At 38.1% G+C, this 13,459-nt stretch overlaps 1 protein-coding gene across 1 annotated transcript in view; it reads left to right on the top strand.

The window, feature by feature from the left end:
- The window catches only part of F13A1 (coagulation factor XIII A chain), a gene marked incomplete at both ends in the record, with an annotated part of 188,633 nt that overhangs the window by 17,444 nt on the left and 157,730 nt on the right, over positions 1 to 13,459 (top strand). The gene's annotated exons all lie outside the window — the stretch shown is intronic.

Genomic DNA, 13,459 nt, shown 5'->3' with positions numbered 1-13,459 from the left:
CACATGAAACACAGAACACAAACACAGAGAAACAAGGGTGACTTGATACAAGGAAATCTGTCCATACAACACTGTACACAAATTAAAGAACCAAATATTAAAATCAGTTGTGACTAAAAGGCACATGATAAAATCAGCATTATTTTACAAAGAATTTGAGAAAAGCAAAAGTAGTAGAAAGTTCTTCAATTATAGTAAAGATTGTTTACTCCTAAAGAACAACTTAAGTGAAAAAAGGTTAACAAAGTTAATTACAGTCAGAAATTAGATAGGAAAACCTACTGTCATCTTTTTTTGTTTGAAAGCATGTCTCTAAATATTTGAGAAATTAACAATATAAGGAAAAATATCTGCTAAACATTGAAAAATAGGAAAACACCATTATTTTACTAAAATTATGATAGTATATGTGGAAAAACCCAATAGATGCAAGGGAAAACTATTTATAAACTGAAAGAATAAACTTTAAATGTTCCCACCACAAAGAAATGATAGGTATGGAAGGTGATGAACATGCTAAATTTATTTATTAATCATAATGTATGTATATATAGTAATATCATATTATACCCCATACTTATATACAAGTGTTATCAATTTTTTTAAATCCTCTAATATTAATATGTAAATTTTGGATATTTTTAGTCAAAATCTCAATGGAGTTTTAAGGAATTCTTGTTGCTGTTTATTTTGGATTCAGACTTGATAAAATAATCTTAAAGTTCATTTGAAAGAATAATAATTACCTAAAAGTAGCCAACAAACTATTCAAAGAAATAGTAAAAGTATTTTTTTTTAATTTTTTTTATTGGTGCATTGTAGTCATACATCTTAATGGGGTACAGGATGCTAGAGTCACACATGCACACATCACTCATTTAGCCCTTCCCCAATTCCCACCTCATTCCCTCCCTCCCTCCCTCCTTCTCATGTTTGACTTAGTGATTGACTTTGATATGTTTGTGAATGTACATCATGTGCATTAGGAAATTTCCCTCTTTCCCCTCCCATCCCCCTCAGTTTACCTTATCCGTTCATCTAAAGTTTCTCCATCTCTGTCTAGAGTTCCTTGGAGTATAGAGTATTTTCTATTAGAAGCAGCGATCGAGACATACTATCACAAATATATTTCAGAAATAGATTTCAGCCCAGAAATAGATTTCAGTATATAATAGAAAATGTGGTTGGTAGATTTTGTTGAATAAGAAAAGTATATGGGTTTGTGTGTTTGTTTGCTCATTTAAAAAAAATAAGTGAACCTGGAACTGGCTCTGCAATTAGAAGAAAAAAAATGGATCCCTTTCTTACACCATATAGGTATTCAATTTCATATAAAACTTATTAATGTAAAATATGAAAACCATACAAGGCAATTTTGTGAGAAATTGAACAGAGTTAAATAAGATTGTTAACTCTGAACCTTCAGAAACAAAAAACTATATAAGTACATCAAAATACCACAAATGGCCATATATATGACCAAATATGAATATGGGATACAAAATATCTATCATAAAATCATCAGACAGAACATAGATCCTAAAATTATTCAAAACATAGATCACAAGAAAAGGGTTAATATAGAAAGTAAAAAGTAAGCCCTCAAAATTTGACAACATAATGAAAACAATAGAAAAATAGACAAAGCTTGTGAAGAAACAATTAGCAAAGGAGGAAATCTCAATGGCCCGTAGTCATATGAAAACATACTCAAACTCACTAGTAGACTGGAGAAGTAAAACAAAGCAATATCTCTTTGACTAACAAAAGATTAGAACATGATAAAACATCCAATTTTATATTCATTTTAGAAAGCAATTTGGTGATATTTTTACTAATAAAAATATATATGACATTTAACCCAGCAATTCCAATCTTAGGTATCTATAGCAAAAATATATAAGATCCAGATTATAATGATAAGTATTACCAGTTTGGGCCTTGTTTATAGTGATAAAAGTAAACAAATTTCAATAGTGGGATGGCTGACTATATTGTGATATATATTTTTTCTATATGTATATACCTATGATGAAGTTTTATTTATAAATTAGGTACAATAAGAGATCAATAGCAATAAGTATAATGAAATAGAATAATTGTATCAATGTACTATAATAAAAATTATGTGACTATGGTCTGTATCTCAGAATACCTTACTGTACTGTGCCCACTGTCCTCATGGCAGTGTGAGAGGACAGGATGCCTGGGTGATGGGAGGTATGGTGTGGGCATTGTGGTTCACACTGGGCTAACACGCAAGGGTGACTGCAACAGCACGGTGATATGTGTGAGACTGTGACAGGTGGTGTGACCATTCATTCACATGGCTGCTGAGTGACTGAGGGGCAAGTAAGGAGGACTTTTGTTGGACCAGGGGATGACTCATTTCCTGGGTGGAAGAGGCAGAAAGGCATGCACTTTCGTCATATTTCTCAGAATGACACACATCCTAAAATTTATGAATTGTTTATTTCTGGAATCTTCCACTTTATATTTTCAGACTGAGAGTAACTGAAATCATGGAGAGTGAAACTGCAGATAAGGATGGTCTAGTGCATATGTGCACAGACATGCACAATATTATGAGTACAAAAGAGAATAGGAAGGCCATCCAGAGGTACTGACATGGGCTTCTGACAAAGGAAAGGGAAAAGAAGCAAAAGGGCAGGGGAATTAAGCAAGAAAAAAAAGCAAGTCTAAGATGAGTATATACATGCATGCAAAATTATTGATTGTGTGGGAATATATGTATATACATTTGTCTGTAAAAAAATTAAACTAAAAATAAATGCTTCCTTAAGAAAAAGAATCTCTGACCCTCAACTACTTGATAAATACAGTTTATGCTTACTTGCATCTACAAATGCAGATTGGCAAACAAATGTGGGAAAAGCAAATTGGTAGAAGCCCCAATAGAAGTGGAAAAGCAGGAAGCCGTCACTGAGTCTGAATAGTAAGATCCATGTGATGACTGGGCTCCTGCGCACAATGGTTTGTTATCCCAGTTGTGGGGTGAGAGGAGAGAAAGCTGAGTTATACTTTCTGTATGCTAAGCAAAACAAAATAACTACAACTTAATTATATTTTGGAAGTAGACTCTTATTATTAATATACATTTTAGGTATTTTTAATTTTTAATACTTTTATTAGAGCATTGCAATTATATATCATAGTGAGGTTCAGTGTGATACATTTTTAATAATGGGTAGTTCAGTCGAGAAAAGAATCCGCAGCTAATATTGTTAACAATATTTTAAGGTCTGATGAAAACTTATTTCTATTTCAACCTAAGTTCATTTACCTCTCTTTTCTGTGTTTATGCTTGTGTGCGTGTGTGATTATATGTTTGAGCAGAAAGACTAGACTTGATTAAAATGCCCTGACATGTTTATAATAGAATAATCACTCTTGTACTATTGCATGTCAGCTAACACCCATCTGAAACTCTGCCTACAGTTGCATTCTAAATATAACCAGATTTTTACCTCTGCCTTGATAGCCAAGTATTTAGGACAGGATGAAGTGAATGGGAAAGCTTATAGCCTTAAATTGGACTGAGACCCAACTGAAATCAGAGACCTTTTTCCTGAGACCATTCAGAAAATAATCATGAAAATGGAAGTCTTGGGAAGAAAAAGAAGCTGAGCATCTTAGATGGAGTTCCTAGGAAACAGACTCACAGAAGGATGTTTGTATGCAGGAAGCTTATTGGGGAGTAGTGTCAGGATCAACTCCTATGAAGAAGAGAAGGAATCAGTGTTGGGCAAAGAGAAGAGCTAGAGAATGAGGCAAAAAAACAAGGGCCTCCGTGGACCCCCAGTGAGCTCTGGAGTTGGGATGAATCCTCAGAGTGGTCCTGTTTCAAGGCCAGAGTGGGCCCTTCACACCCAGGATAGACTGGCCATTGTTATAAGCTGCCCCCAGGGAGGCCCTGCAACCTTAGTGTCCTTGGTTTTCTGTGACTGAGGACAAATCCCTCAGAGCAACTGATTGTATGTGAGCTGTCAGTCACAAGCACTCTCAGCAACAGGGAGGGGTCTGGGGAGCACACCACAGCATCTGTGAGGACCCATACAGGGAGTATTTGAAGTTCTTATTTTAAAAACAAAAGAGCCAGACATGATGGTGCAAGCCTGTGATTCTAGTTCTTGAGAGAGTTGGATTGCAGCTTCAAGACCATCTTCAGCAGCTTAGCAAGACTGTCAGCAACTTAGTCTGACCCTATTTCAAAATAGAAAATAAAAAGGGCTGGAGGTGTAGCTTGAAGGTACAGTGTCCCCGAGTTCAAGCTCCAGTACAACAAAGGAGGAGAAGGAAAAGGAGATAGTGTTCCTTTTTATTTCAACAAAAGGAAGAAAAAGCATAGCTAATCTTATTTTTAAGATGAAAACATATATATATATATATATATATATATATATATATGAACACACACACACGCACACACACACACACACACACACACACACACACATATATATATATATATATATATATATATATATATATATATGCCAATCTGTATTTTAAACCCTTCTCAGAGCCTATAATATATGCTTTCAAAGTTAAGCTGTATACTGTACATATGACAATTGAGGCATTATTACACTGGAGGATTTTCTATTTCCAAATTTGTTGTGGCCTCCAAAAAAATGTCAAAATTACACATTCTACTGTTTGATGAGAGACATTAAGCACACTTAGAAGAGGCAATTAGGGGACCAGTGACAGGGATATTTTTTTTCTTTGAGGTACTGGGGATGTATTTTGGTCAGTGTCCTTTCTGCCTGTCACACCATTCAGGAAGTTACGGGACAATGTTAGCTTTCCTACTGTGATAGTGCTGAGACGGGAAAAGAGAAAAATAAAACATTCTTGAGCACTCACTGAGGCTCAGAAACAATTCTCTTAAAATGCAGCTCTTGTTTCTGTAAGACTAAATAAAGCCATAGAAATTAGATTTTAAATGTAATTGCCATAATGAGAAAAGACAAGTCCCTACTGTAAACTGGAAATGAAATTAAATGCAAAAATTTGTAGATGCAGATGTACCTTAATATCAAGAAACCCAGAGTGTAAAAATACTGATTTAAAAAATTAAAAAAATATAATATTTAGGTGGGTGTGGTGGTAAACGCTTGTAATCTCAGTATTTGAGAGGCAGGAAGATTACAGATTGGACACCAGCCTCAGTAACTTAGTAAGACTCTCAGCACCTTAGTGATCCTCTGTTTCAAAGTAAAATAATAATAATAATTAATAATAATAATAATAATAATAATAATAATGGCTGAGTGTAGCTCAGAGATAGAATGCCCCTGGGTTCATTTCCTAGTATCACACACACACACACACACACACACACACACACACACACACAACACACTATTTCATAGTGAATCCTTGAATTCCCCAACAACCTTGCAAAGGACACAGTTAAGCTCCTCAGAGGAGACACTCACATAGGTGAAGAAAATGAAGTCAACATCCTGAGTACCCATGGTGCTAATGGAGTAGAGCCTTTCTTCTTGTTGTGGAACTTGCCTGTGCTGTGGTGCAGGAGCACCGTGTGCAACACAGCCAGCATGGCCTCCGTCTGTCACCCCTCCACAAACACCTCCAGCACCTCCGAACAACAGTTCATCCTGTAGTCACACCAGAGCAAGAGAAGGCAAAAACAGGGAGCTTTGCCCCACCCAGGGGCCACCTTCCCAAACTCCTGCCCGAGAATGCAAACCATGGGCCGCACTCCCCACTAGATAGATAGATAGATAGATAGATAGATAGATAGATAGATAGATAGATAGATAGATAGAGATAGATAGATATTGGTATACATATATATGTGTGTGTGCACAGTTATGTATTACATACAAACACATACATAAAGAACAAGAAACTTCAAATATTTTTAGAATGTTTTAACACAATTAAATGTATCAACAGATAAATTGAGGCACTTTTAAAGAACATAATCACGCTTAGAGAAAGCTTAAAGTTGAACTTATTTCATAAAACTTATACTTAATTGCTTCCACTTTTCATGCTATTGTTACATTCTGCTTCCCTGCCACATCATAAGATTAACTGGGATGTATTAATACTTTGCATTGTCCCCTTCCTACCATCGTCAGAACCCAGGATTATTTATAAGTGATTCTACCTTCTAATTAAGTTCAATCCTCTCTTCCTTCCTCCTTCCTTCCTTCCTTCCTTTTTTCCTCCCTTCCTTCATCATTCCTTAATATTAAAGTAAGTCAAATTTTAATATATAAATTTATTGTTCAATATTTAAGCAAGATGGGCCCAGACCAAGCCATGTGTGCTGGACTCTCCCAGCAGAGGTGGATTGGGAGCTAGGGCATTCCCTCCCCCTGGGATTTATGAGCTCCTGGTTGGTAACTGCATCCATTAGTTGGTGACAGAGCATAGCTCTTTCTGAGAGCTCCTGGGAAGTGTTAATGAATTTGAGAAAGTGGGTATCAGCTGAGAAATGTGCCCATAGCCTTTCCTCTCTCCACCTCTGAGCCTGAATCCATGACAAATCTTAAAAGGCTTGAACAGAACATTAATTATAGGTTTGCTAACCTGTAGCTGGAGCTGAGAAATCTTGGGAGCTGCGTGTGGTGTTAATTTGCTGTTACTTTAACATGAGCTCCTACTTCTTTGATACCTAGTTGAGGAAGAAAGTCTTAGCTATCTTCCTTAATAGCTCTCCCAACATAGGAGAGGTCACTTCCCTAGTCAGCCCTCCCAAGTGACCACGCTGCCTGTGAGCAAATTTCCTTCCCCTTAAAGTTCAGTCCCAGCAACCTGAGGATGTCAAAGCCAGAATTTGAAACACTCTCGACATTTTCCTCAGTTCTGCAATGGCCCCCACAGTTCTACACGTCATGTTTCTGTTACAGCAGAAAGAAAAGGAGAAGGATGTCAGGGAAACAAAAGTCTTTCCAGAAGTTTCCAGGATGTCATTCCTATCTTATATGCAACCTTTATGTAGAGGAGAAGCTGTGAGGTACTTACTCTTCCCCCAGTCTCTTCAGAGGCAGGGACTACAAAGAGCTGTGAGTGGATGATGGTAAAAACCAACGCAACATGCTAGACCTCCCGTTCAAATTTGCATTCGTGAGTATATGTGGAGGTGCAGCCCTTCTTTATAGTGCCACTGAGGTAAGCCATTCGAGGCTACGGTCATTACATGCCCAAGCACTTCCAAGACCAATTGCTAACCCTGTAAGACATCAAAATACCACCAAAACTTTAATACTTCTATTTCACTTCTTGAGCAGCACTTATCAAAAACCAAGGGGATGTTGGATTCTGATGTGTTTCAAGGATGGCGATGCCATGGGGAATTCCCATTCAGGCTAGTTCTTTCTAAGCAGGATATGTGGTGCATGCCTATAATTCCAGTACTTAAGGGGCTGAAACAGGAGGGTCACAGGTTTGAGGTCAGCCTCTTCAACTTAATGAGACACTGTTTTAAAATAAAAAATCAAAAGATATGGGGGTGTATCTTGGAGGTAGATTGCTCTTGGGTTCAAACCCCAATCCTACCCTATCGTCTATTGGTCTGAACAGTTGGGAGGACACTGGTTACTGGGAAAGAAACCAAATTTTAATGGTCTGAAAGCAAATGAGATATGAGGATATAGATGTAGCAAATGTGGATTAATCTTTAAAGGAGGCTGAAATAAAAAGAAATAGGGATGGAAACTAGAGAAAAATGCAGGTTGCAGGGGATACATTTTGATTTTGGAGTTCGTCTTGGGCTTGGAGGGACTCAAATGTATATGTAGGCAGCGGGGAGGGACCAGGAAGAACCTTGGAGATTCAGGAGAAGCACTGAATGACTGAAAGAGAATCCTGGAGGAGGTAGAAGCATAAAGTGCTATAAAACAAGCAAGGGATTTACTAGACGGAAGAATCTGTGTTCTCTGAGGGTGTTGGAAAAGAAGTGAGTGGGGATGCAAATATTTTAGGTAGAAATATAAAACGGAACACCATATCTGATGGCCTTAGGTTATTCCAAGCCATAGGAGGTAAGCAGTAGCTGCAGGAGTTTAGGAAGGCAAAGAATCATTCTTATACCTGTGCTTTAGTCTTTTTCTTTTGCAGTAACCAAACACCTTAGGTGTAATAATTTATAAAGAAGTTTATTTAGCTCTCTTTTTTGAAAGCTAAAAGTCCAAGATCAGGTGGCCCCATTGGTTCAGCACCTGGTGAGGGCCCCTGGCTGCATCACAACATGGCAGGTGGCATCACGGTGGGTACACACGCGAGAGGGGGAGCACATGGAGAGGAAGGAAGTCAGAGAAATGCAAGGGTCATTCTTTCTTAAAATGCTTTTATTGGTCCATTGTAACTTGTTATCATTAGACAGAAAAATCCCCTAAAGAGCTCATTAATATTCAATGTTTATGTAGTGGAGTCATGAGGATTATAATCACAGAAGTGGATACATTTATTGTAATGGATTTACCTGGGTGGTATCAAGTAGACTGACTGTGTGGCGGGAGGAGGTGTATCCTGGGGATACAGCCTCAGAGACTATACATGGTTCCTCTTCCTTCTCTTCTTTCTCTCTCTGTCTCTGTGTGTGTGTGTGTGTGTGTGTGTGTGTGTGTGTGTGTGTGTGTCTGTCTGTCTGTCTGTCTCTCTCTCTCTCTCTCTCCACCTCCATAATGTGAGCAGAGCCCATGTGTTCTCTCTCTGCTCCCTGTCACCAGGCCCTGAGATCCATGGTCCCTGCCTCACATGAACTGAACCCCAAACTGTAAGAAAACGAATCTTCATTCCTTTAAGATATTTGGTCAATCTTTTAGCTTATAGCTGAAAAAAAAAATGCTGGCTGGAACATAACTATGCATCACAGTGAGTTTCAGAGTGATACACTCATACGTGCACACAGCATCCGGCATGTTTCCCTCTGCATCTCACCCTGCTCCCCTCCTTCCTCCCTGTATATGTCAGTGAGATTGGCCGGGATACCTGCAGGTATGGGCACAGCATTACAGCATAGGACTGTCTTCTGCATCACCTCTCCTTTTGGCTCTCCTCACCTCCCTCCGCAGTCCCCTTCCACTGTTCTACCAGTCTCCCTTCTCATTTATCAGAAGTCCCTTTTGTTCCCTATTTTCCCTTAGTTCCATATATGAGAGAAAACATATGACTCTTGGCTTTCTGAGACTGGCCAATCTCACATAGCATAATATTCTCCAGTTTCATTGTTTTTCTGAAAACGACATAATTTTGTTATTTTTTATGGCTGAATAAAATTTCACTGTATGTACATACCACATTTTCTTATCCATTTATCTGTTGACAGACACATAGGCTCAATCTTTTTGTAGCAACCCATTCTCCTGGGAACGAATTCATCTGTAGACCAGCATGAATCTCTTCCAAGGGCTATGCTCCCAACTATCTAATTACCTTTCACTGTCCCAGCCCTCAAAGGTCTACCACCTCACCACTGCCACCCTAGGGATCAAGCTTCCCCTTTGGGGAGCCTGAAAGCCAAATCTTTTAAGACAATGTCTCTCTGTGGACTTTTATTTCAGAAAGTCCAGATAAAATTACCATACTAATGTGTGATTTTCACATCCATAACATAGTTTCTCTGCTGTGAAATTTCTTGCCCCAAATTACACAGCTCATAATACATAGAGGAATATGCCTTTGACTGATCTTTCTACCATTTTCTGCCACATTTTTCTGAAAGACTAGAATCTTGCTATTCATCATTTTGAAGGAACACTTCTGTATGATGTAATTCCAAGTTTTTTCTCCTTTGTGTTTCTGCATTGACAATCAATGTGTTCATTTTAAGCATCTTTGTGAAGTGACTATTAATGGCATCTAAGAAACTAGGACAGTGTTTCCCAGAGTGTTTCCCTATGAACACCTGTCATGCTCCTTGGGAAAAGAAAAAAGTCCCATTGTCAAATTCATTCGAATCATGCTGTGCTTTGTATCTTTTCTCAGAAAGTTGTGACATACACCAATATATTCAAGACTTTGAGTAGGCATGCAGTCAAAAAATGAATCTTGTTTACAAGATTTTAAAACATTTCCCAAAATTGTTTTACTACAGACACTACCCTACTACATTTTTATTTTCACAATAACCTTTAATAAAATACAGAACTCAGGCTAGAAAATATCAAATTACAGTTGTCTATTACCTTTATTCTACAGAATACCAAGAAGGGTAGATATATAATTTGACTGTAACATATGTGTATATTTATAGTATGTTGTATATTTGTGCTGTATGTGTTAGGGTAACTTAATGCAATACCCATGTTTTATTTTGCTCTTTTTTTGGTGCTGGGAATTAAACACAGAGGCATTTTTCCTCTGAGTTACACCTCCATCCCTATTTTGTTTTTATTTTGAAATAAGAGTCTTGGTAAGTTTCTGAGGCTGGCCTCAAACCTGTTCAGCCTCCTTCATACTGGGATTATAGGTACTTACTACCACATTGCACATTGAGCTTTTTTTATAATTAAAATACTCTACCATCATTAAAATAATTTTATCAATTTTGCATTTATACTAATTTTTATTTTCAAAAGTAATATTTTAGCGAGGCATGATGGCACACGCTTGTCATCTCAGCATTCAGGAGGCTGAGACAGGAGAATCACAGTTCACTAACAGCCTCAGTTACTTAGTGAGGCCCTTTGCAACTCAGACCCTGTTTCAAAATAAAGAATAAAAAATAGAGCTGAGGTGTAGCTGGGAGGTAGAATGCCCCTGGATTCCATCCCTAGTACTGCAAAAATATAATAATAATATTTTAAGTATACTTTTTATAATAGTATATATTTTCCTTTTTTTTACTATGTAGCCCACTTCCTTACCTTTTGAATGTGTTTTCTGAACTCTTATTGAACACCTTTCACATGCAATGCATCATCTTGGGATTAGAGATAGTAAGAAATGATCATCCCCTGCCTTCAGAAGGTCCATGGGGGACAGTGAGCAGCAGACACAGAGTTCACTGCCAGCTTCTTGGACAAAGTACTTATAAGGTCTGTTGGAGAGAGTGACTGATTATGAGGATTGGTGGAGAATCCCCCAGGCAGTGCAAGTACAGTGTGAGATGGGCCTCAAAAGATGAATAGAAATTGACCCCATGGATTAGAAAATACATATTCTAGGGAGAAAAAGAGGACAGAGAGAGAGAGAGAGAGAGAGAGAGAGAGAGAGAGAGAGAGAGAGAGAGAGTTAGTTTAGTGCAGTATAAAACTTGGAAACATGTTGATGGATTTGATGTGATAAGAAGTTCAGATAAAATAGTCTCTATACAACAGTTTTAAGGAGAGAATTAAGAATATCTTATTTTTTCACTTTTTAGATTATTATGCCAAAAATGTAAAAGACAAGTTAAAGAATTGAGATTGTTGTCAAGGATGTTAGTAAGATATTTGGAACAAAAACTTTAATGAATGAAAGGATAAATATGTGCTTCCCCCACCAAAAAGTATGTATTTACTTCTATAACAAGAAGTAATGGAATAGGTGGGATTTTTCTCCCCTTTGCTTAGTAAAATAGGATTTGCCTATAGTAAGGTAATACACTGTGGTTGGAGGAATAGTAGTGTGTTCCAGTGACCAGCCTTCTTCCATCTGAGGAGAGGGGTCTTTTCCAGGATGATTTTTCATTTGATAGAAGGGCTGAGAGCAGCATGGTGGCAGAGGGTTTAGATCTCTGTCAGAACCTGGGCTCCATCCTTGAAAGCAATGACTGAATTGATGAACCTATCAAAAATAGGCATTATAATACTTACTTGCAATAGTCATGCATGGTTTTGTTGTGTGGCCCCAAAGCCCCATGTGTTAAAGGTTAGGTACCCAGAGTGACAGTATTGGGAAGTGGTGGAAACTTTAGGTGGGTTTTAGTAGGAGGTCTTTAGGTCATCGGAAGTATGCCCTCAAAGGGGATTTTTTTCTTTCCTCCTCCTCCTTTTCCTCCTCCTCCTCTTCCTCCTCTTCCTCCTCCTTCTCCTCCATTTCTTCCTCCTCCTCCTTTTAGTCTCTTTTTATCTCTTGGCTTCCTAGTTTATCAGGTGATCTCTTTTGCTGAAAGCAACAGGGCCACCTGATCATGGACCGGAACCTCCAAATCTGTGAGACAAAGCAAACCTTTTCTCTTTATAAGTTAATTATCTCAAGTGTTTCATTATAGTGCTGTGAAGCTGATATATGCCGTTTATGGATTAGAAGACATAATACATATGAAAGCACCTGTTTATTCTCATAACAAAACTGGGAAGCAGAAAGTATAGAAATAATCTCATTGAAAGCTGGGCATAGCAGTACACACTTGTAATCCCAGCATTCAGGAGGCTGAGACAGGATGGTTGATGTTCACGGCCAGACTCAGCTACTTAGTGAGGTTCTTTGCAACTCAGTAAAACCCTATTCCAAAATAAAGAATATAAAATAGGGTTGCAGGTGTATCTCAGAGGTAGAATGCCCCTGGTTTCCATCCCCAATACTGAAAAAAAAGAAAGAAATCAAGAAACCAAGAAAGAAAGAAAAAATATCTCATTAAAAAGGAAACTAAGCCGGGTGCGGTGGTGCACGCTTGTAATCCCAACACTTGGGAGGCTGAGACAGGAGGATCGCACAGGTTTTAGTCCAGCCTCAGCTACTTAGTGAGGCTCTGAGCAACTTAGTAAGAACCTGTTTCCAAATAAAGTATAAAGTAGGTCTGGGAATATAGCCTGGAGGTATAAAACCCCTGGTTCTATCCCCAGTACCACAAAAAAAGGAAACCAAGCCAGGCATGGTGACACACATCTGTAATCCCAATACTTAGGAGGCTGAAACAGGAGGGTTGCAGGTTTGAGGCCAGCCTCTAACACCCGGAAGGAAGGAAGGAAGGAAGGAAGGAAGGAAGGAAGGAAGGAAGGAGAAAATCTGAAAACCAAGTTCATAGAAATTCAGCAACTTATCCAGGGGTTTAGGCAAAGGATCTGAATAGACATTTCTAAAAAGAAGAGACACAAATATCCAACAGACATTTGTAAAGGTATTCAATCACATGAATCATCAGTAAAATGCAATTAAAACCACAAGAAAACACCACCTCACATTGGGTAGGATGGATATTATAAATAAGATGAATGATTGTAAGTATTGGTGAGGATACTGAGAAAAAACAAACCTGTACACTGTTGGTGGGAATATAAATTAGTAAGCCCTTATGAAAAACAGTATGGAGGTGCCTCAAAAAGTTGAAAGTATAATTTCAATCCCTCAGTCTCACTTCTGGGCATATATTCAGAGGAGCTGAAGTAGTTATACTGAAGTGATATTTGTACTCCCATGTTCATTTTAGCACTATTCACAGTAGCCAAGATACAAAACTAACCTAAGTGTCTGTCATTGGAGAAATCGACAAACTGTGGTGTATTTGCACAATGGAATACCTACCATACAG

This window comes from Muscardinus avellanarius, assembly GCF_963383645.1.
Source record: "Muscardinus avellanarius genome assembly, chromosome: 14".
NCBI classification, from domain to species: Eukaryota; Metazoa; Chordata; class Mammalia; order Rodentia; family Gliridae; genus Muscardinus; species Muscardinus avellanarius.
Note: the sequence above shows the minus strand (reverse complement) of the source record. Positions and strands in the feature narration are given on the sequence as shown.